Genomic DNA, 25,122 nt, shown 5'->3' on the forward strand with positions numbered 1-25,122 from the left:
GTGGGGAGGACGAGGGGGTCCGGGAGAGGAGAGAGCAGGGCCTGGAGAGAGGAGACAGTGGGGCCAGTAGGATAAGGTGACCAGATTTTTTAAATGAAATCCGGGGATATATTTTTTTTTATTAGTAATGGCGGCAATCAGCAACTATCTGCCTGTCTCACAGCCTGTCAAGTCTCACTCTCCGGGCCCCGGCTACTACTGAGTGGGGTGCGGAGGAGGATCCCTCCACCAGGGAAGGCAAGGCGATAAACAGGCAGGCAGCTGACCGGGACTTGAGCCAAGGCAGAAGAACATGCGAGTGGAGCTGAATGGGCATGTGCCCGAAACGGAAGAAATATTCCCTCCGCTCTGACCAGCACATGATCATCAAAAAAGGGCACAGGTAATGGAAAAAAATACAACCCCCTAAGCTAGTAGGAGCGGTGGAGTGGAGGTGTGTAATTCAGAATTATTATTTTTTATTCTGCACTGATTGTCTTTGAAATTGCCCCAGCCCCTGTTCAAATCCAATCCGGGGACAAAACCGGGGACAGACTTGGTCCGGGGACAGTGTCCTCAATCCGGGGACTGTCCCCTGAAACCGGGGATGTCTGGTCACCCTACAGTAGGATCAAATTTGGGGCAGCAGGACCTGTCCCACAGAATACCTGTGGGACGAAGAGAAAGAGAAGCCGGCATTCAGCAGCTGCAGGGGATCAGTTTTTGTACATGCCGTTGTCTTGTTAGGACATGCCATGCTCGCCTAGTGGTAATGCCGGCCCTGTGTATATATCAACATGTAATATAAATTTATGATATTTCCATTTAGATATAGGCCTTTGAAAAGTATTCAGTTCCTAGACCAGGCCTCTCTTTACTATACTGTATATCCTATCTGATAATAAATATGTGATATCTTATTTCAAAGCCAATAGTTTCCTTTATGTAGTGATTTGCTTTTAGAGGTGGTGAAGGATAGCTGAATCATGCCTGAATGGTTCATTTCCCTCTTATGTTTGCACACTTCAGGTGTGCCAAGGTGAAAACCGCTGTCTAACATGGAAAAAAAGTGGTTCGAAAAAGCAAAGATAACCCAGCGCTCTCAATTACTGCCTTTAGAAATGAAGAGAATATTCCATATGCGCTAAATTATGCATGTACATTTCAGGAAGGCTCCTCCAAAGGTAATTTTTTATGCTACCACTCCTATATGGTTGGCATAAACCTAAAGAAAAACCGGCTATTGTAATAAAGATAGGTTGTTTTAAGACTTAAGCTGCCAGGAAAGAAATACAAGAGCTGACAGTTTTTTAAGCCATGCTCTGATGCCGACATCCCTATTCTCCCATCAGTAATTGATCGTTGACTGGCCTGGACCAAGCCTATACACATGATATATCTGACTCACTAAGCAATAAGGATAAGTATGACAGTCTCGCTGCCTACATCTTGAAAAACAGTTCCGCAATGGCAGACTCATCGTTTTGTACTGGTTGGCTCCTTTTAATATAGTGACAGTGGATGTTTTAGGCAAAATTACTGCTGCACATCAATATTTGATTGGCAACAACTGCATGCTTAAGAGCCCAGATGGTGGATGTAGTTGCAGGACGCTAACATCTGCCAATGACAGCTTCTTTTGTTCACCACACAATCCATCAGTTTGTCTCAGGCACAGGGTGGCTCGATCTTTCACATTTTGCTCCTATACCTTAATTGCCAATTAGTTAATAGCGTGGCTATGCAGATTTCCTGTTACACTACACCTTTAACTATTTAGTATTACAGCATGTAAGTTCAAAAATGTATACTACATACCCCCCTGGTACCAAATGGTATGCCCTGATTCAACATAACCTGGGCATTTAAAGGGGGAGGGCGGGAATGGTTGCTGAGGCTAAACCCAGAACAAACCCGCCAAATTGAAGTATGGACTATCTCGGTACTGATAAGTCAAAGTAAACAGTAATGAGTAAAAAAGATATATTTATTAAATTAAAATGTTGCATTAAAAAATAATGTACTAAAGATTGGTCGATTCTCGACTAGTTTCGCGGGGTATCCGCTTCTTCAGGAGAACCAATCTAAGAGACAATAATGCAGTAAGAAAAATAAAATACATGTAATGCAGTTCAGCAATAACTATATATACATAACAATAAAATATTTACCCAATGTGTAATAAAGCAGGCGCGGAGCCAAGGTCTGCCCAGGTGATTATCCCACCGCGGCAAACATGGGGGATGGTGCGATGATCTCTGAATAAGTTGCATACACTGAATTAGAGGGGCCCAGTACGTGAATACAAATCAGGGTGGAAGGGGGAAAGGGTTGGGAAGGAAAGAAGGGGGGGGGAGAGGGAAAGGGGGGGAGGGGGAAGGAGGGGCAAGAACGAAGAAGGGGCGGGGGGGTGAAAGAAGGGTGGAGAGAGGAAAAAGAGAATGGGAGGAGAAAGAGGGGGGGAGAAAAGGGGGGGGAAGAAAGAACAGAAGGGAAAGGAAAGAACGGGGGAAGGGGAGGGAGGGGAAAATAAAAAGTAAGGGAAACAGGAGGGGGGAAGGGGGACGAGGGACAGGGCTACCCCTTAAGGGGTGGTCAGGGGTAGAACTCACCACAGCAATTTGCATCGACGGATGCATAGGGGGCCGAGACCAGAAAAAAAGAGAGATTCCCGATGGTGAGGGGGCAGGTAGGCTGGCTATGGACAAGGCAGGAGCTGTTCCGGACGTATGGGGGGTAATTGGGGAGCGAGGTCCGGTGTGACTGGTGGCTGACCAGTATTCTGTCAACCATGGAAGTATCCATATAAGTGACAGAGTATGCAGGGTCTTGCATGGACTGAGGGTAGGGGCTCCCATGGAAATCTCCACTGAAGCGCCGGTAATACCCGGATGATGGTACGTTATTGTCTTTATTATAATTTCCTTTTTGAGGCCATACTCCCACTTTTTTATAACCTGGGCATTGTAAAAAATGTAGATTCTGACTTTTGAAACACCAAATTAATAAATTCTCTCAACCTATGGTACAATTCAGTGTGTGACCTTCACAGCCTATATAGAGGCACTCTGCATTGCACTGTGGGGAGAGCTAGGTGTGGTTTTCAATGCAGGTCCGGGAAGCTGCACACTACAGACTCCCCAAGATTATGAGGTTTCTAGAATACCCTGAAATTATGATTTTTTTTCATTCATAACATTCAATGCCTGTTAGTGGGTAAAAGCATTTCTAAGAACTTCAAGCACAACAGCTTTAATTTAACTATATTCTTCAATAGGCACAAAGCATATACAGTAAATACACTTTGTGTGCATAAAAAAGCGCTGCAAACCCAGATATTACCTTGTAAAATGAGTGGCCACATCCTCACTGTACATAGCCTTTACGGAGAGCAGGGCTTCATGAGGGACCCAGCAGGCTCCACCCACTGTATGAATGCATTAAAAAGAAAAAAAATAGTTATCAAAGTTCTGAACGTAAAACCATTACTGCAATATATTTAGTTCTTTGTGTGAGAGATTTATGAATGGTGTGACGCCTGTATGTACAGGTATAGATTTACAGATGCTCTGGCTGACAGTTGCAGTCTAAAATCACTGAGTACAATGCAGGTCCAATAGCCACTCATTATGCATGAAGATGGCGAAGACTTACCTACAGTGTCAGGGAGAATAGGAGGTCGCTAAAATCTGACAGAGCATGGAGTTCATTTTGAATTACACTTCAACGTAATGCACCTGCATTGTAGCATGACAAAACCTTGCTGAACCGGACAAATTTCAATCCATGTATGAACAGCTTTACACAAAAGCAAATGTATGTCCATTACAACATTGGTTCTCAACCCTGTCTTCAAGTACCCCCAACAGGCCATGTTTGCAGGTTTTCCTTTATCTTGAGCAGGTGCTTTAAATCAATGGCTTGGTTTTTTGGACAGCTATTTTATCTAAGGCCCCTTTCACACTGGGGCGGGAGGCGCGGTGGCGGTATAGCGGCACTAAAAATAGCGGCGCTATACCGTCGGAATTCGCCGATAGCGGTGTAGTATTAACCCCCGCTAGTAGCCGATAAAGGGTTAATACCGCCCGCAATGCGCCTCTGCAGAGGCGCATTGCGGGCGGTATTACCGCGGTTTCCCATTGTTTTAAATGGGAAGGAGCGGTAAACAAACCGCTCCTCTCAGCGCTCCAAAGATGCTGCTTGCAGGAGATTTTTTTCTCTCCTGCCAGCGCATCGCCTCAGTGTGAAAGCCCTCTTCGTCCCCTCGGGCTTTCACATTGAGAAGGCTGGGCAGGAGTTTTTCAGGCGGTATTTAGGCGCTGCAGCCGAACTCCTTGTTTCTCCTTGATGGTTGACATATGCCACCACCATGGAGTTGTCCGACTGCTTAATCCCGACTGGACGCCATTGTAGCCCTGTGACCACTTGAAGAGGCATAGCCTAATCACTCGAAGATCCAGGACGTTGATCGGCAGGCGGGATTCTACCGGAGTCCAGCAGCCTTGGGCCGACTGAACTCCCTAGACTCCCCCCCAACCGGCTGGCGTCCGTCGTGATCACAGTCCAGTGGAAAGGAAGGAATGACTTCCCGGACTGAAGGACCGGGGCCCTCAGCCACCAACTCAGAGAGGCCCTGACTAGGTGACTTACCCGAATCAGATGATTCAGAGACAATGGAGATCTGCTCCATTTGGACAGAATTCTCCTCTACAAGACTCGAGGTGGAATTGGGCATACGGTACTGCCTCGAAGGAGGCTACCATGAGACCCAGGACTTGCATGCAGAAACGGAGAGACGACCATTTGTGGAATGACACAACCTTACCGCAGTCTGGAACGTCTATAACAGGGGTGCCCAACCTTTTGAAGAATGAGGGCCACACAAGCGACTTATTATTATTATTATTATTTTTTTGCGGATCGGATTGAAGTTAGACACATGTCGGTTTATGTCTGCCACTCCTTAGAGGTGCATGGAGGGTCGAATTGTGTCGGACTGACCTGTGAAAGGGGCCCATGGCTGCTTTTACACTGATGCGCTGCGGTTTTTTCCTGCACCGTGGGAGCAATGCAGTGTACCTTTGGCTTTCCAGACTTCTATTATATTTTGCAGGTTTGGTACACTTTCAGAAAGCTCAAACACGCAGGTAATAACAGAAGTCTATGGCTTAGTGCAGGTAACCTGCAGATTAGCATAAAAGATAGATGAAGGATGGATGGCCGCACTCCAAAAACCGTACAGGTTGTCTTTTATTAAATGAACAGCAGATACATCACCAGATCAAAACAACAGGAACAGGGGAACAGCCGACGTTTCGCACAAAATCAGTGCTTATTCATGGCTGTAGGCATAGTAGACCCACCTTCTAACCTGCAGATTAGTTTGAAAGTAGCCCAGTAACCACTGCAGAAGAGATATGCCCAGATATGCACTGTGATTTTAGTAATAAAATGACCTTTATTAACAGTATTCTATTCTATTCCATCCCAGAGCAGGAGGTTGCGGGCCACATCAGAGAGCTGGTCGGGCACCCCTGGTCTATAACTTCTCCAGAGGAAGAAAATGTCTCTCCTCCGAGTAGTCCAGAAACAACCCCAGGTAGTCCAGGCGCTGAGTCAGTACTAACACCGACCACTGGAGGTTCAGTACCCAACCAAATTGGTTTGACTGGTTATAGACACGTCCTCCTCTAATTATCTACTCTAAGCAGATTGTCTAAGTAGCTCACGATAGCAATGCCTCGCTGTTACAGAAAGGCCAGAATTGGGGCTAGCACCATGGTGAAAACTCTTGGTGCCGAAGCTATGCCAAAAGGGACAGCCAGAAATCGATAGTGGTCCTCCCTGACCCAAAACTCAGGAACCTCTGATGCCTGACGCAGAAGGGGACATGCAAGCATGCATCCCTAATGACCCAGGACCCAAGAAAGATCCCTGGATGGAGTGCTGCGACCACCGAGCGAACCGATTCCATCCTGAAATTCCGAACCTTCACAAGGCATTGAGGGCCTTGAGGTCTAGAATTGGATGAAACACTGTCCGTCTTTGGGACCACGGACAGATTCGAGTAGAAAACCTGAAACCTTTCCTGCAGCGGTACAGGTATGTTTACCCCATACCGCAGAAAGTCCTGTAAGCCCCCGTTAGGGCATTCCGAAGAGCCGGAAGGAGAGGAAGATTTGAGGGAAAGAATCTGAAAGAAACTCGATCTTGTACCCTGAAGTCACCACTACACAAACCCACATGTCGGAAAGCAGGGAGGGCTTGCTTGCGCACCCAGGGACGCTTCTGTCCCCCAGCTTGACCTTCGTCGGCTTGGGAGGGTCTGCCAGCAGGCCCTGACTGATGAAAATACTGCTTTGATGTGGAAAAAGGAGGGCCCCGGCATATGGCGCGGCTCCTTACTGTTAGTGGACTGAGGGAGAAGTGTGCTCCTACCCCCAGTGACATTCTTAATAATGTCGTCCAGCGAGGCAACAAAGAGCCTCCCACCTTTGAAAGACAAACTGCCAGAGCTTTCTTTTTTTTTTTTTTTTAAGCTTAATTTAAGCCAAATCAGGCGGCGTAATACAACCGTAGAAACAGAGTCCCTGGAGATTAAAGGGGCCACATCCAGAGTGGCATCACAGAATACACAAGGCCCTGAACCAACTGGTCAGCCAGTGTCACGCATTTTGGGTAGAGCTGATGCTCCTATCAGTAAGGTCCTTAAAAGCAGGGGTCCCCTCTGCTGGGATAGTGATTACCTTTCAACCATAAACCAGGGTGTCAACGACCAGGGGAGAAGCCCATTTTTTCAAAAAGGCTCTCTTCAAATGGGTAATGGACCGCCATGCGCTAAAGGGACCACAAAGGACCTTCCCATTCCTTATCTATGAACTTGTCAAAGTAAGATACATAAGGAAAAACCGTAACAGAGCGGGTCGGTTTGTGAGACTCAAAAATAACTGACACCACAGTGGATGTCCCAGCTGTATCCTCCAGCTTAAGAGTGTCCCTCACTACAAAATTGTATGTATTAAGTTATAATGTTGTGTTTATATGGAAAACTAATAAAGATATTTATAAAAAAGAAAAGTGTCCCTCACTGTGGTGACAAATGTTACCACAAGTGCTCTGTCGTGCGCTGACCCGGACAAGGAGTCCTCCTCACTGTCCGGACGGTCTTGGTCCGCATCCTCTGACACCTAAGAATCGGGGTCCTGTGCCGCAGCCAGGCCCGAGTCTGAGTCAGAGCATTCCTTAGGAGATGGCGGGGGGAGGGGGTGCGTTTTTACCCCCCATACACCCTGGCAACAAATGGCACCAGGACAGCTGACAAAGTGTCCATAGACACTGCAGGTGCAGGGGCACTGGTTGCTGCCACTTGAATGTCTGGGTAAAAAGCTCCAGCTACCAACTCCATGCACACACACTGACAGCCTATAGGGAGCAAGTCAAGGCAATGACACAAAAAAATGTCCACCCTCCTAGCTGCTCTGACCCAGGGAACTCACCACCCAAGTAAGTCCGCTCTCCCTCTGCACACAGCGTGTGTCTGAGGTGTTCTGTGATGTGAACAACGATATTCACGTCGTTCAGGAAATCTATCCAGGACTAGAGGCCAAATCAGTAAGAAAAAAACACCCCCAAAATGTCTGCCAAACGACTGAGGGGCGCAGACTACAAGAAAATGGCCGCCCGCAATGAAGACCTGCGTCACATAGCGGCAACAACAATCTCATGTTATATCTAACATGTCTGCCTAGTCCTCTCCTAATAGACGGAACATAACCCACTTTGTCAAGATTTAAGGAAGCTGTGTCCGTCCATGGACGAAAATAATTTTTTTATTTTTTTTTTTCAAAATTGTTGCTCTTTTTTTGTATAGTGCAAATAAAAACGCAGAGGTGATCAAATACCACCAAAAGAAAGCTCTATTGGTGGGGGGAAAAAAGGACATACATTTTGTTTGTGTACAATGTTGCATGACAGTTCAATTGTCAGTTAAAGCAACACAGTGCTGTATTGCTAAAAATGGCCTGGTCATTAAGGGGGTAAATCCTTCCGGTCCTTAAGTGGTTAATGTCCGACCTCCATCCAACTTCAATGAACAGTATCTGACTTTGATCCTGACAATACCAGGCCCTTTGAGTCTGGTATGCCCCGCGCAAAAGGGAGTCCCCTCAAAATCCATACCAGACCCTTATCCAAGCACGCAGGCCGGCAGATCAGGAAAGGGGGGGGGGGGTGAGCAAGCACCCCCCACCCCCTGTACCATACCAGGCCACATGCCCTCTAAATAAGGGAGGTGGGTGCTTTGGGGCAGGGGGAGCTCAGCCCCCCCAAAGCACCTTGTCCCCATGTTGATAGGGACAAGGGCCTCTTCCCGACAACACTGGGCTGTGGTTTAACAAGGGGGCATCCAGATCCCTGCCCCCACCCTATGTTAATGAGTATGGGGTACATTGTACCCCTACCCATTCATCCAAAAACACAGGTTTTTAGCAAAGTTCTTTATTAAAGCAGCTCCAGCATCTCTTCTCCCTCTAATTTCTTCTGCCTAAGGTGATGTCTTCATCCTTTCAGTTCTTATCGCTGCGCTGATGTCTTCTTCCACTGCCGATTCTTCCTCTGGTTCTTCTCCCAAACGGAGACCCCGCCCCCTTGTGACATTACCACCCGGGACATGATGGGGCAATGACTTCACAAGGGGGTGGGGTCTCCAGATGACGGGGAGCACTGCCCCAACCTCCCCATGTTGAGGGCATGTGGCCTGGTATGGTCCAGGAGTGGGGGGGGGGGGAAGGGAGTGGCTTTCCTGACCTGCCAGGCTGTGTGCTCGAATCGAGGGTCTGGTATGTATTTTGAGGGGGACCCCATGCCATTTTTGTTTTATTTGGGCATGGGGGCTCCCCTTTAAAATCCAGACCAGACTGGGGACTCCCCTTCAAAATCCAGACCAGCCCGAAGGCTCTGGTATGGTCTTGGGGGGGCCCAAACAGCGTTTTTTTTTTTTTTACATTTTGCTGTAGGGTTCCCCTTCGGATCAGTCAAGATGATGATCCGACTTTGATCTGACTTCAATGATATTCAATGAGCTCAGGACCAAATTGGGATCAAAAGCAGTGCAGGAACCTTTTTCAAAGTTGGACCAACTTGTGACAGACTAGTTAAGACGGCTCTCATAGGGAACCATTGATTTATACACGTCATGCGACATGTGCTCCCAAAGTTGGAACGTATGTCATACCAGTGTAAACCTGGCCTAAATGAGAAAAAACAGCTTGCTTAACTTGTTATAATGTTTAATATTAAACCTATTTTCCAGAGTTGACAATATTTTTCAGTGATTTCCAGGCTCACTTTCTGAGCCAGTCACAATCATATTGTTATCGATCAACTTTGGAAGCCTTTAAAGACATCTTCCTATCCCACAGTTTTCATCCTGCACCGCAATCTTCCTCTTTGTGTCATTGGGAGGTGGCTGTCTCTACAGGGTTCTAGCAGCCAGCCCTCTGATAACTGTGCTCATGCACATCTGATGAAGACTGGTATGAAGCCTCCTGGGATGCATGACATGGGTATTCCTGGAGGCTGCAATCAGCTGGTGCTATGTCCTTTATGTGGATGTGTTAAAAAAAAAGTAGCAATACTAGTTAAAACAGAAAAGAAGAGTGAAGGTCTGCTTTCATATGTCCTATCGCTGGCATTAATATGTCTATTTTGCATTGGAAACACTAACCTTCAGTCAACATGTAACTAGAACCTTCAGGGCAGGATAGGAGGGGTGGAATGTAGAGCAACCAATTCCCTTCATTTTTCTTCTGCAGTCGCTGAAAGGGGGAAAATGGAGGGGATTGGTTTCTCTATATGCCACCCCTCCCATCCAGGTGTCCAGGTAGCTGCACAGGCCCCCCTGGAACTTGGGGCCGGGTCGTTATTGTGACCCCTGTACGTATGCACCTGCCTTCCGTGAATGTCACAGTAAAAGCACACAGAATAAGCAAGAGCAGAATCTAATATACAGAGATGGAAGAGTGTCATACTTACACACACACCTAAACTGCAGGGTCTTATCTTTAAAGCTGGCTATACAGCTTACAATCTGTTTAGACAAACTTCTTAAACACACACAAACACATGTTGAATTAGCTGGACTGGTGACTTTATTCAGCCTTGCCAACTACTGTATGTTACTGTTCTTTAGAGCTGCGTAATATGAGAGCCTAACTGACTGAATAAAAATAAAATGGATGGTTTAAGTACAACTTTTACTTCTTCTTGGCTGAACTAAAGGTCATCATACAATCAGATTGTAAAGTGCATGGCCAATTTAAAGGGGTGTTCCAGCCTTTTTTTAAGTTTATTAAAAGTCAGCAGCTACAAAAAGTGTAGCTGCTGGCTTTTAATAAACATACACTTACCTGCTCCATGGTTCCAGTGTGGGCACCCGGCAGTGACAGCTTTCGGCTTAACGGCCAGGCACCCACTGCGCATGCACGAGCGGCGCCGTCCGATTGGACAGGCGCTCGCCTACAGGGAGGGGCTGCAATAAGGCGATTAAGCTATTCATCCTTACCAGCCCCTCGGCGGAAGGAGGAAGTGGGACAGGAAGTCCCACTCCTCCTGAAGCCCCCACTCCCCCCCCCCCAAAAAAAATTACATGCCAAATGTGGCATGTAAGGGGGCAAGGAGTGGATTAAGTGGAAGTTCCATTTTTAGGTGGAACTCCGCTTTAACCACTTCATTACCAGACACTTTTCACCCCTTCCTGCCCAGGACAATTTACAGTTTTCAGCGCTATTTCACTTAGGCCTGGTACACACGATAGGATTGATCCGCGGATACGGTCCGCCGGACCGTATCCGCGGATAAATCCTCTGAGGATTTTTTATCCGATGGAGTGTACACACCATCGGATCAAAATCCGCGCCGAATTCCCATCGCGGTGACGTGTCGCGCCGTCGCCGCGATGATGACGCGGCGACGTGCGCGACGCTGTCATATAAGGACTTCCACGCATGCGTCGAATCATTACGACGCATGCGGGGGATGGATTTGGACGGATCGATCCGGTGAGTCTGTTCAGACCACCGGATCGATCCGCTGGAGCCGATTCCAGCAGATAGATTTGTTAGCATGTCTACAAATTTTTATCTGCTGGAAATCGGAAATATCCGCGGATAAATATCCGCTGGAACGTACACACCAGGGGATCTATCCGCTGAAACCGATCCGCTGAGATTTTTCAGCGGATGGATCCTCTCGTGTGTATGGGGCCTCAGAATGACAATTGTGCAGTCATGCAACACTGTACCCAAACTGAATTTTTATAATTTTCTTCCCTCAAACAGCTTTTTTTTTGGTGGTATTTGATCACCACTGGGGTTTTTATTTTTTGCTAAACAGCCGATCGGCTCTCCCTGTTAGCGCGAACCCAGAAAGCCGTTTACTGGCACTTCCTGTTTCATGCTGTGATTGGTCAAAGCTGATCACGTAGTAAGGAGCCACCGTCAGAGGCTCCTTACCACGATCGGAGATGCGTTGTCAGAGTGACACACAGCACCACTGATCGCCGTGCTGCACAACGGCATTTTATCCTGCTGGACGTCATATGACATCCAGTCAGGAAAACTGAACCACCGCCCGGCATTCATTCTGTTATAGGCCGGACGGGAAGTGGTTAAAAAGGAATCCCACCATACCTAGGTGAAACTAAAGTTGGCAGCACACAGATCAAATTTTTACCGATTTCTGCTGAATTGGCTGACATTTGTTCTGTCAGCACCACCCAGGTCAATACAAGTCAAGTTTTCTATTTATGGAAGAGGGAATTGAGAGAAATCTTAACATGGGCAGCAGTTTCGCCTAGCAGCAAAAAGGAGTTGCTGGTTCCAATCCCAACCAGGACACTACCTGCCTGGAGTTTGCATGTTCTCCCTGTGTCTGCATGGGTTTCCTCTGGAAACTCTGGTTTCCTCCCACACTCCAAAGACATGCCGGTAGGTTAATTGGATCCTTTCTAAATTGGCCCTAGTATGTGTTAGTATGAATGTGAGTTCGGGACCTTAGATTGCAAGCTCCTTGAGGGTAGGGACTTATATGAATGTACAATGTATATGTAAAGCGCTGCGTAAATTGACGGCGCTATATAAGACCCCATACACACTATTAGATTTTCTGCAAATTTTTGTCTTCAGATTTACCAAAACCATATAATTAGGTCAAACCTTAAAGTCCTGTAGACACGATCGGATATCTGATGGAATCTAATCCGATGGATTTTTTCGTCGGATATCCGATGAAGCTGACTTTCTTCAGTCTTGCCTACACACCATCGGTCAAAAATCTGATCGTGTCCAAACGCGGTGACGTACAACACTACGACGAGACGGAAAAAATGACGTTCAATGCTTCCAAGCATGCGTCGACTTAATTCTGAGCATGCATGGATTTTTGACTGATGGAGTATGGAACAGACGATCAAATTTTTCTATCCATAGGAAAAATTTAAAACATGTTCTATTTTTTTACACCGATGGAAATAAAACTAGAACCGATCGTAAAACCAGATACGATCGGTTTGTCTGATGAAAACGGTCCATCGGTCGGTTTGTGTGTACAGGGCTTAAGAGTTTAAATTTGTATGCAATCAGGCAGGCCCTTACACTAGACAAAAAACAAATAAAATCAAGCGCTCACAAGAAATGAAATGTAGGAGATGGAAATATAAGGGAAAGGGGAAAAGAAATGGTGAAAACTCATGTGAAAGCTGAAACGATTGAAGAATAAACATGGAAAGGATTTTATGGGGGGGGGGGGAAAGGGGCTGTGATCGATTCAGCTGTCCATGAGAGAGTTGATATATAATCAAAATAAGTATACTGAAGGGAAAAAAGTTTTTTTAAAAAAGAGTTTTTTTAAAAAAGATGATAAAAATTATTTGTGATAAAAATTCAGTCCATTGGAGAATTCATGAGACTGTAGCACAACATGTTTTAAATAGAATATATACACTCTTGCTTGGAGGGCTGCCAGCTGTCGAGAAGAAGTGGTTCTGGAACAACAATAAGAAAAACAAAAAGCGGCGCCCTCTAAGCGTAGTAAGAAGTTTAATGAGGACAAACAACAACAAATCATATAGGAGGTTACTCACAAGGATACAGAGATTAAGGGTATTGGAATAATGGTGTCATCTGAGACTTGCATCTGGAGTGTGAGGACTCTGCTGATGGGATCTTCTTGCAGGCTTCAGGCAGCGTGATGGTGGATCCACACAGTGGGGGCCGGGGGGCGGTATCTCTGGGGGTCCCTCGATGGTATTACAGCACTGTTAGTTAGGAGAGACAGGCCGGCAGGCAGAGACGCCACATCGACAGAGCCTGACGAAGAGACACGCATGTCTCGAACGCGTGCACCGCCCTGAGACTGTACCCGGAAGTGACGCTCAGCTGTTTGCGCTCCACGGCTGCGTTCCACTGCGCCGAATGTGGCGTCTCTGCCTGCCGGCCTGTCTCTCCTAACTAACAGTGCTGTAATACCATCGAGGGACCCCCAGAGATACCGCCCCCCGGCCCCCACTGTGTGGATCCACCATCACGCTGCCTGAAGCCTGCAAGAAGATCCCATCAGCAGAGTCCTCACACTCCAGATGCAAGTCTCAGATGACACCATTATTCCAATACCCTTAATCTCTGTATCCTTGTGAGTAACCTCCTATATGATTTGTTGTTGTTTGTCCTCATTAAACTTCTTACTACGCTTAGAGGGCGCCGCTTTTTGTTTTTCTTATTGTAGGCCCTTACACTACATGGTTTTGGTAAATCTGAAGACAAAAATCTGCAGAAAGTCTAATAGTGTGTATGGGGCTTAATTAGGTACCTGAAATAATAAAAATAAATGTATTGCCAGCCTAAAGTTCAACTATCTAATAATTGTCCCTGTATGGTAAAAAAAAAAAAAAAAAAAAACACTCATACTTACTAGTCTATGGAGTCCAGTCTTCCTTGTTGCTGAAGTTCTATAGGCACTGCTCAGTGTTGAAATGTTGGAACTCCTTTTTAGGAAGACCTTAGACCCCATACACACTATTAGATTTTCTGTAGGGGACTTTGGGTCTCGCCTATTTTTATGCTTCTATTGACCTCTTATTATATGGTTTTGGTAAATCTGAAGACAAAAATCTAAAGAAAATCTAATAGTGTGTATGGGATCTAAGAGGAGGTAGAAGATGGCTGACCCCACATCATACTCGCCACGACACATGACTATTAAAAAAGACTATTAAAAAATGTGCAATGGTGTAATGGCACCCATATACACTTCTTATTTATTATCTGACCCGTGTGCAATTTCGTCACAATGATCGAATTTGCAAACGAATAACCATAACTTCCCTCCTGTTTGATTTACATCGGCCAGGGTAGAAAAATTACTATTTATAATTTCGGATGGCAGCACTAAGATGCTTTGGTAATGAGTCCAATTGTATTTCAGTTGATCAGATTGCATTGTTGAAACAGAGATGCAATCGACAACTTACAATCGTATCCTCCAACTTCCCCATGTGTGTCATATCGATTGGGTTGTTGACTATAGATTGATTATTCCTATCTGGAGACATTAGTCAGAAAACAAACAGATCATTTATGGAAATGCCGTCTTTTTACGGCGGCAGGTAGACTCCCCTGCGCGAGAGCCCGTAGCTCTACGTCGGCTCTCGCGCAGGCCACTAGGGGCGCGCGCGCCCCGCTCGCCCCCGACTGCCGGGCACACGCGATCGCTCGTTACAGAGCGGGGACTGGGAGCTGTATGTGTAAACACACAGCTCCCGGTCCTTTCAGGGAGAGAAATGCTGATCTTCTGTTCATACAATGTATGAACAGCGATCAGTTATTTCCCCTAGTGAGTCCACCCCCCCTACAGTTAGAACACACCCATGGAACATACTTAACCCCTTCCCTGCCCTCTAGTGTTAACCCCTTCACTGCCAGTGGCATTTTTATAGTAATCCAATGCATTTTTATAGCACTGATCGCTATAAAAATGCCAATGGTCCCAAAAATGTGTCAAGTGTCCGAAGTGTCCGCCATAATGTCGCAGTACCGAAAAAAAACGCTGTTTGCCGCCATTACTAGTAAAAAAAAATATTAATAAAAATGCCATAAAAATACCCCCTATTTTGTAAACGCTATAACTTTTGCGCAAACCAATCAATAAACGCTTATTGCGATTTTTTTTACGAAAAATATGTAGAAGAATACGTCTCGGCCTAAACTGAAGAAAAATATTTTTTTTATATATATTTTTGGGGGATATTTATTACAGCAAAAAGTAAAAAATATTCATTTTTTTTCAAAATTGTCGCTCTATTTTTAATTATAGCGCAAAAACTAAAAACCGCAGAGGTGATCAAATACCACCAAAATAAAGCTCTATTTGTGGGGAAAAAAAGGTCGCTAATTTTGTTTGGGAGCCACGTCGTACGACCGCGCAATTGTCAGTTAAAGCGACGCAGTGCCCAATCGCAAAAAGTGCTCTGGTCTTTGACCAGCAATATGGTCCGGGGGTTAAGTGGTTAATAATGATCTTGTTATTTTTGTATTTCTTCCTTTGTGTGAAATACCTGGTGATCCAGCCCGTCCCATTGTCTTCCTATTTCAAACCGACCATGCTAGGCATGATAACACAGCCTGCTTATCCTCCAATGGCCAGCCTTGTGCTGGCACACCCCCCTGCACAGCTGTTCACTGGAAAGATAAGTATGCTGCTGTTTCTCTGCCCTGTCAACATACACAATCCCCCCTGCAGTCTCCAGTGATAGTTTTTTTTTTTTTCAATTCTACAGTAAAAGGGCATACAGCTATAATAATTTTCCAATTTTAGAGATTAAAGCGGTAGTAAACCGCAGTTATACGGCGGCAGGTTGGCTCGGCTGCGCGAGATCACGTAGCTATACGTCATCTCGCAATTCAGCCAATAGGGGCGTGTGCGCGCCCCTGGTCCTGACGCGCGTGCCCGGCAGACACGATCACCGCCGGGCACCCGCGATCGCTCGTTAAAGAGCAAGAACCGAGAGCTGAGCGTGTAGACACACAGCTCCCGGTCCTGTCAGGGGGAGAAATGCCTGATTGTCTGTTTATACAATGTATGAACAGCGATCTGTCATTTCCCCAAGTCAGTCCCACCCAACCTTCAGTAAGAACACACACAGGGAACATAATTAACCCCTTCCTCGTCCCCTAGTGTTAACTCCTTCCCTGCCAGTGGCATTTTTATAGTAACCAATGCATTTTTATAACACTGATCGCTATAAAAATGCCAATGGTCCCAAATATGTGTCAAAAGTGTCCGCCATAAGGTCGCAGTATCGATAAAAATCGCTGATCGCCGCCATTACTAGTAAAAAAAAAATATTAATAAAAATGCCATACAACTATGCCCTATTTTGTAGACGCTATAACTTTTGCGCAAACCAATCAATAAACGCTTATTGCGTTTTTTTTTAACGAAAAATAGGTAGAAGAATACGTATCGGCCTAAACTGAGGAAAACATATTTTTTTATATTTTTGGGGATATTTATTACAGCAAAAAGTAAAAAATATTCATTTTTTTTTAAAATTGACGCTCTATTTTTGTTTATAGCGCAAAAAATAAAAACCGCAGAGGTGATCAAATACCACCAAAAGAAAGCTCTATTTATGGGAAAAAAAGGATGCCAATTTTGTTTGAGAGCCACGTCGCAGGACAGCACAATTGTCAGTTAAAGCGACACAGTGCTGAATCGCAAAAAGTGGCCTGGTCATTGACCAGCAATATGGTTCGGGGGTGAAGTGGTTAAAAGGGGTTGTAAACCTTCAGGATTTTTAGATTAAGGTGGAAAACCTCCTGTGATACAGCTGCTCCCCAGAGCCCCCCTTTTACTTACCTGAACCCGGTCTTTCCAGCGATGGGGACGAGCACACTAGCTCCAGCCGGTGTCTCAGGTCCTGATTAGATAGATTGATAGCAGCGCAGCCATTGGCTCCCACCGCTGTCAATTAAATTGAATTATGCGTGGTGGGGCTGAGTCCTGCTGTCTGTGTCAATAGACGCAGCAGCAGGACATGGGAGCGCGCCCACATGAGTGTCCTGAGGGAGAGCGGCTCTCCAATGGGGCACTCGAGAAGATGAGGACCCAGTAGCACCGCTGAGGGACCCCTGAAGAGGAGGATCGGGGCTACTCTGTGCAAAACCAACTGCACAGAGGAGGTAAGTATGACATGTTTGTTTAAAAAAAAAAAAAACCTTTAGATATCCCTCAAAAAAAATGTAATGCAAGGAATTGTCCAACCTGTGGCCCTCAAGCTGTTGCAGAACTACAAGTTCCATCATGCCTCTGCCTTCGGGAGTCATGCTTGCAACTGTCAGCCTTGCAATGCCATGGGACTTGAAGCTCTGCGACAGCTGGAGGGCCGCAGATTGGACATCCATGACCAAGGAGATCTGAGCAGAAGTGGGACTGGTACTTGTCAAAACTAGGTACCCCCCCCCCAAAAAAAATCAGTTGGAGAAAAGGAGGTAGGTGGCTTACAGCGAGACTTCCCCTTTTGGCTGGAGCTCCACTTTAACCACTTCCCTACCCGCCCATATTCATATGACAGATCTCCCATCCTGGGTGGACGTCATATGACGTCCTGGGCTTCCCGGACGTCTAGGGGGCGCGTGCAAACCAATGAATATATGCTTATTGTGATTTTAAAAAAAAATAACAATTTGGGGGATATTTATTATAGCAAAAATTTTCGCTATATTTTTGTTTATAGTGCAAAAAATAAAAACCGCAGAGGTGATCAAATACCACCAAAAGAAAGCTCTATTTGTGGGGAAAAAAAGGACATAAATTTTGTTTGGGAGCCACTTCGCAAAGCCGCGCAATTGTCAGTTAAATCGGCGCAGTGCCGAATCGCAAAAAGTGCTCTGGTAAGGAAGGGGGTAAATTCTTCCGGGACTGAAGTGGTTAAGTATGCATCTTCCATACCTGTGGGAACTCTGTGGAGGTGGAGAGCTTGTCTTCTGGGCCCTGGGCCAAGCAGCTGCCCCGCTACATTGTAACCATAGTAGGTCACCCGCTCAGCATGAACGCCATTCAGAGAACGTCTTGCATTTTTCACTGGAGATTGTGACATTACAGCTCCACCTCATCCAATCACTAAACAGTTTGCATTCATTGAGAAAAATTCAAGGTGCTCCCTTAATGGCGCCCATGCCCAGCAATTGACCCTCTGTGTTCAATATGCAGCAGAGCAGCCACCTGGCACAGGAGCCAGAAAACAGACAGGATGACTATAGAGATTCTCTGCTTCCATAAGGATGGGGCAGGAACACGCATACTTACATTGGGACAACTCACCCATGTGAAAACCATACTTGGGATTCAGGACATTTCGTTTTCCTGGAGTCTAGCTGTAAGCAATAAAAATAAAATGGCCTGGAGACTTGTGGAATAAATGTGTTCTAGTAAGGTGAGGGACAGCATGATCTGAGGTAACACACCTTAGTAGAAGACAGGCGTTCTGCTGCCAGGATTCTCTCATGTTGTCTCTGACACCCTCCCTGACGTCTTATTGTTCAACCCACTTCCCGGCCTGACTGGCAGAGTCTTGTAACATACAACCCCCCACCTACATCCCCCTGAAACATGGCTGGCAGTGAAGGGGTGAATGCCATCTCTCTCACCCACCCCCCATCTCTCGGTCCCAGCTGCCTGGTTGCTGTGGTTACGCAGCTTCGTGTTCAGGCGGGTGCAGAATGCAAGATGAGAGAGACAGAGGCATGAATAACAACATATAGTGTGCTAGCCCGCCTCCTCCATCCACCCAGCACTGGCATCTGGAAAGAGAGAACCACTGGAAGAGGAAACGGGGGAGGGGAGGATGCCGTTCTGCTTGTGACATCTCATTATCTACTACTCCTACCATCATATGACCGCTGCAGACGTGTCCAGGTGCTGCTCCACAAGCTGGACAAAATGGCGCCATTCCTGTACCTCAGTGCTGCTGCTGCTCTCTGGCACAGGGGTCTACCTGCAGGCTTTGTTTCCTGTCAGTGTGTGCTGATAATAAAGTTCTGTTAATATATGCCATGATAATGTTATTATAATAAAATAATGTTCATACTATTCATTAAATGGCCTCCCAGAAGAGGCAGGCCCGAGGAGTCTGTAGTGTCATGAGGAAACAATGGGCACACCAAGCGCCAATTCACTGGGGATTAACAAAGACTGGCACATGGAGAAAAAAGCACCAGTTTCTATATGTGCTGTTATTTATGAGCCAAATAAAAGTGTTGCCCCCTGTCCACCCAGCCACCTCTCCCTCCTGCAGTGCCCGCTCGTTGCCATCCTTCCATACACATCCACCTCTCCCTCCTGCAGTGCCCGCTCGTTGCCATCCTTCCATACACATCCACCTCTCCTCTCCCTCCTGCAGAGCCGCTTGTCCCTGTCCTTCCATACACATCCACCTCTCCTCTCTGCAGCTCCACTCGTCGGTGTCCTTCCATACACATCCTCCTCTCCCTCCTGCGGCCCTGCTCGTCGCCATCCTTCCATACAAATCCACCTCTCCTCTTCCTCCTGCAGCGCCTAGGGTTGCCACCTGTCCAGGATTCACCTGGACAGTCCGGGTTTTGAATCATGTGTCCGGGTTTCAGTTCCCCTAAATCCCGGACACATTATTCAGACATAAATGTAGCTCGGAACTTTGCCTAACCGGAGGGTGAGAGGGCACTATGCACGCTGCATTACTATCCTCTTTGGAGCACCCTAAGGTGTCCAAGGTCTGTTATCCTATATGTGTATATACTAAAAAAATAGCTGTGCGCTGCAAAAGTGTTTGGGTTTGGCTTGAAGAAAAACTGGCAACCCTAGCAGGGCCGCTGGTCGCAGTCCTTCCATACACATCCACCTCTCCTCTCCCTCCTGCAGCGCCGCTCGTCGCCATCCTTCCATACACATCTGTCTCTCCTCTCCCTCCTGCAGCACCGTTCGTTGCCGTCCTTCCATACACATCCGCCTCTCGTCTCCCTCCTGCAGTGCCGCTTGTCGCCATCCTTTCATACACATCCACCTCTCCTCTACCTCCTGCAGCTCCGCTCGTCGCCGTCCTTCCATACACCTCTCCTCTTCCTCCTGCAGCTCCGCTCGTCGCCGTCCTTCCATACACCTCTCGTCTCCCTCCTGCAGTGCCGCTTGTCGCCATCCTTTCATACACATCCACCTCTCCTCTCCCTCCTGCAGCTCCGCTCGTCGCCGTCCTTCCATACACCTCTCCTCTTCCTCCTGCAGCGCCGCTGGTCGCCGTCCTTCCATACACATCCACCTCTCCTCTCCTCCTGCAGCACCGCTCGCCGCCATCCTTCCATACACATCTGCCTCTCCTCTCCCTCCTTCAGCACCGTTCCTTGCCGTCCTTCCATACACATCCGCCTCTCCTCTCCCTCCTGCAGTGCCGCTTGTCGCCGTCCTTCCATACACCTCTCCTCTCCCTCCTGCAGCGCCGCTCGTCGCCGTCCTTCCATACACCTACACCTCTCCCTCCTGCAGCGCTGCTCATCGCCATCCTTCCATACACATCCACCTCTCCTCTCCCACCTGCAGCGCCGCTCATCACCATCCTTCCATACACATCCACCTCTCCTTTCCCACCTGCTACGCCGCCCTTCGCCATCCATCCAGATCGGACACTTTTGACACATTTTTGTTACCACTGACAATTATACAGCGATCAGTGCTATAAAAATGCACTGAATACTGTGTAAATGTCACTGCCAGGGAAAGGGTTAACACTAGGGGGTGATCAAGGGGTTAACTGTGTTCCCTAGTGTGTGTTCTAACTGTAGGGGGATGGGACTGACTAGAGGAGATGACAGATTACTGTTCCTAGCTAGTAGGTCACAGTGATGGCAAACCTTGGCACCCCAGATGTTTTGGAACTACATTTCCCATGATGCTCATGCACTCTGCAGTGTAGGTGAGCATCATGGGAAATGTAGTTCCAAAACATCACTGTAGTAGGAACTCACGATCTGCATCTCCTCTCCTCACAGAACTGCTATCCTGCTTAAAGGAGCCGACGTACAGCTATGAAGGCTCGCAGGATCGCGCCGACCTGCCGCAGAATAATGATAGCGGCTGGTCGGCAAGCGACTAATCTCAGTTATTGCTCCCCAATTTCATTACTTAAATATACAGTATATTGTTACTGTCTGTTACTCTTTTCCACAGAAATATTGCGGTAAAGACAATTTATGTTTTATCATAACGTGTGTTTCTCATTGGTCCTTGCACTTACACTATTGCCAGGTGTGCCAGAGGGGGCTGAGACTGTTATTGGGGTTGAGAGGCAGAGTACGCAACAAACATACTTAAAGCGGAGGTCTGCCTAAAAAAAAATATATATATTAAAAGCCAGCAGCTATAAATACTGCAGCTGCTGACTTTTTATATATGGACACTTACCTGTCCAGGGTGTCCGCAATGTCGGCAGCCGAAGCCGATCAGTTGTTCAGCTCTCGGCTGCCCCCGCCACCATCCTCGGTGAGGGAATCAGGAAGTGAAGCCATGCAGCTTCACTTCCTGGTTTCCTCATGCGCATGTGCGAGTCGCGCTGCGCATCCTCACTGGTCCCTGCTGTCTTCTGGGACCTGTGTATTTCCCAGAAGACAGCAGGGAAGGACAGTGTAGGTGCAAGAATTGGTGTAGGCATACCTCACAACTTTTTAAGATGGGAATGAGGGACACCTATCAGCAAAAGTATGCAGGCATAGGACACACCCCCTTAAAGGAAAATTGTACAAAAAAACAAGATTGGTTAAACCCACAAGGGCTTTTTTTACCACTACTATTTCTTTATATTGGCTTTTGGAATTTACAAATGCAGCAATTTAGCAATTAGATGAAAGGTTTAGCACTTGGAAACACTTTTTGAGACATAAAAAGTGCATTTTTTATACAATTATATTGATCAGACCAAAATGAGGGACAAATGAGGAGAAAAGAGGGACAGAGGGACATTGCTCCAATCATTATGGAGTGTACAGCCATGCGAAAAACAACAGTTGTGGCTGCCGCAGGTTACCTGAACAGGTAAAGTCGTTTTGGGAGTAGTCCATACTTGGGAAGACTTGAATGGAGAAGTCCATATCCGTGGGGTGTCCCGATTAATCAGCGTTCTATAGTAGATCACAAGTCCCAGCAAGCCCTCACCCATGTCCAGGGCCGGACTGGGAATAAAAACCAGCCCTGGAAAAAATTTCATACCAGCCCCACAGCATTATTATACCAGAGTAACAGCATGGCGTCATTATTTTCTTGTTCATGAAATGGAAAACCATACATTTTAAAGCACATTTAATGAGTGTATTATATATATAGATAAGACAGATATAAAAGCACATAGGGCTTTATATTTATAAAAGCAAATTTCAGTTAAAAGTGGTCAATCATCAAGGGGGACCCCAGGAACTCAGAACGTGGGGGGGACCATCTTCCGCAGAAAGAATACACTAAGATAAGGGGGGTGGGTTACTGATATAAGGGGGAAACCTTTATATCAGTGCCCCCTTACATTATTGTATTTACTTCCCCCTTACATCAGTGACCCCCCCCCCCCTCAGACTGGCCTAGCGGTGCTGTCACTGACTTCCTCTCAGGTGCACCGTGCAGGACTCAGTCGGCTCCAGCTCGTTGGCTCTAGTTTTATCCTATATAGTCTCCTCTCCACAGTCCACACACATTTGACTTTTCCCATGACCCCCATCCCGGCGTTGATCCCACTCTTGACTCCTCTCCAGACTCCCTCAGAGACTGCAGACATGATACAGGAGATGGTCAGAGGCTGCAGACATAATACAAGAGCTGAATGCAGCCTCATCAGTGACCATCAAATGCAGCCTCACTGTGCTCATCAAATGCAGCCTCATTGTGCCCATCAAATGCAGCCTCACTGTGCCCACCATTACAGCCTCACTGTGCTCATCAAATGCAGCCTCGCTGTGCTCATCAAATGCAGCCTCACTGTGCCCATAAATGCAGCCTCACTGTGCTCATCAAATGCAGCTTTACTGTGCCCACCATTGCAGCCTCACTGTGCCCCCCATTGAAGCCTCGCTGTGCCCATCATTGCAGCCTCACTGTGCCCATAAATGCAGCTTTACTGTGCCCATCATTGCAGCCTTACTGTGCCCATCATTGCAGCCTCACTGTGCCCCTTTAAATGCAGTCTCACTGTGCCCATGAATGCAGTCTCACTGTGCCTACGAATGTAGCCTCACTGTGCCCATCATTGCAGCCCCTCTTATGCCCCATGTCTGCAGTCCCTGTCTGTGGGAAGGTGTGTTGTTGATGCTCGGTACGGTACCTTCCATGCCAGCAGGATATCCATGATCGCCATCAGCAGGCAGGGTCTGTTCTCGTATTGGATAGGGACAGTGCTCCTTCCAGAGGATCTGTTTGCTGTGAGATGGAGTGGTCCCTGGCCACCTGCACCTTCAGCCGTCCTCATTTTGTGCCCCCAGTCAGCCTGTCCTCTGGTCCTGGGGAAGTGAGAGCACTGGGTGGGAGCTGGAGAGCACTGGTGCGGTTGGAGAGCACATGGGTGGGGGACAAAGAGCAGGGGGTAGTGGAGATCACAGGGATGGGGAGCGGAGAGCGCTGGGGGGCTTGAGAGCACCAGGGGGGAGCCAAAAGGAACAGGGGTAGAGAGCACGGGAGGCTGAGAGGGGGGGCTGGAGAGCACTAAGGGGGCTAAGAGTGTGGGGGTAAAGAGCACTGGGGGGATCTTGAGAGCACTGGGGGGGAGAAATAACAGGGGTGAAGAGCACGGGGGCTGGAGAGCACTGGGGAGTGGAGAGCAATGGGGGGAGCTTGAAAGCACCAGTGGGGGGCAGAAAAAACAGGGGTGGAAAGTACGGGGGGCTGGAGCGCACTATGGGGGGCGGAGAGCACTGGCGGGGTTGGAGAGCACATGGGTGGGGACAAAATGCAGGGGGGGAGCAGAGAGCACTGGCAGGGTTGGACAGCACATGGGTGGGGACAAAATGCAGGGGGGAGCGAAGAGAGCACTGGCGGGGTTGGAGAGCACGTGGGTGGGGGCAAAATGCAGGGGGAGTGGAGAGTACAGTGGTGGGGAGCGGAGAGTGCTGGGGGGGAGCCAAAAATAACAGGGGTGGAGAGCACTGGGGGGCTGGAGAGCGATGAGTGGAGCTTGAGAGCACTGGGGGGGGCAGAAAAAACAGGGGTGGGGAGTACTGGGGGGCACAGGGGCCAGTGCTGGAGACAGGGAACAGGGGTGGAGACCACTGGGGGGGGGGAACAGGGGTGGACAGCACGGGGGGGGAGAACAGAGGTGGACAGCATGGGGGGGACAGGGGTGAACAGCACGGGGGGGGGAGAATAGGGGTGGAGAGGACTGCGGGGGACAGGGGTGGAGAGCACTGGGGGGGAAAACAGGGGTGGACAGCACAGGGGAGAACAGGAATGGAGAGCACTGTCGGGGGGGACAGGGTTGGAGACCACTGGGGGGGGGGGGAACAGGGGTGGACAGCACGGGGGAACAGGGGTGGAGACCACTGGGGGGGACCGGGGTGGACAGCACGGGGGGGAACAGGGGTGGAGACCACTTGGGGGGAACAGGGGTGGACAGCACAGGGGGGGACAGGGGTGGACAGCACTGGGGGGGACAGGGGTGGAGAGCTCTGGGGGGGGACAAGGGTGGAAAGCATTGGGGGGGACAGGGGCGGAGAGCACTGGGGGGGGGGGCAAGGGTGGAGAGCACTGGGGGGGGGGGGCAAGGGTGGAGAGCACTGGGGGGGGGCAAGGGTGGAGAGCACTGGGGGGGGACAAGGGGGGAGAGCACTTGGGGGGGCAAGGGTGGAGAGCACTGGGGGGGGGACAGGGGTGGAGAGCACTGGGGGGGGACAGGGGGTGGAGAGCACTGGGGGGGACTGGAGAGTGTGGGGGGGGGGGACACTTGGGGGGGGAGCTTCAAGGAGAACCTGATAGGAGGAGAAGCAGGGTGGCTGCATATAGAGGAAATTAGCTTTCTATATTCCTCCATACAGCCACGGAATGCTTAATTCTCCTCCTCTCCCTCCTGCAAGCGATCAGCGGCTGTATGGA

General features: G+C 48.1%; 1 long non-coding RNA gene across 1 annotated transcript; it reads right to left on the bottom strand.

Moving 5' to 3' along the window:
- Nucleotides 1-2,023: 2,023 nt before the first annotated feature.
- On the bottom strand, nucleotides 2,024-19,023 carry LOC120924844. Its single transcript, XR_005746449.1, has 3 exons — nucleotides 18,920-19,023; nucleotides 3,322-3,406; nucleotides 2,024-2,063 (listed from the first exon to the last, which is right to left on the bottom strand). It is a non-coding gene; the product is annotated as an uncharacterized LOC120924844 (long non-coding RNA).
- Between the last annotated feature and the right edge of the window lie 6,099 nt (nucleotides 19,024-25,122).

The sequence above is a fragment of the Rana temporaria genome, chromosome 1, assembly GCF_905171775.1.
Source record: "Rana temporaria chromosome 1, aRanTem1.1, whole genome shotgun sequence".
Lineage (NCBI taxonomy): Eukaryota > Metazoa > Chordata > Amphibia > Anura > Ranidae > Rana > Rana temporaria.